This window comes from Fulmarus glacialis, unplaced genomic scaffold (assembly GCF_000690835.1).
Source record: "Fulmarus glacialis isolate BGI_N327 unplaced genomic scaffold, ASM69083v1 scaffold21072, whole genome shotgun sequence".
In the NCBI taxonomy this organism is placed as follows: domain Eukaryota; kingdom Metazoa; phylum Chordata; class Aves; order Procellariiformes; family Procellariidae; genus Fulmarus; species Fulmarus glacialis.
In genome coordinates, this window is record NW_009196174.1 from 1 (window position 1) to 206 (window position 206).

Here is a 206-nt window from a genome sequence, read left to right on the forward strand (position 1 = left end):
CGGGCTGTGGGGCGTCCCCGGCGGTGCTGGGCGAAGCAGGGCCTCCTGCGGTGCTCGGGGGTGAACGGAGAGCCCCGAGCGAGCGGAATTCTGTGTAGAAACGCAAGTTGAAGCTGCTTCACAGCCCTCTTGGGCCTCATTCGCGAGAGCCTCTGCTTGGGCGCGGGTGCTTCGGCTGGGCCCGCTCCGGGGGCCCGCGCGCCGCC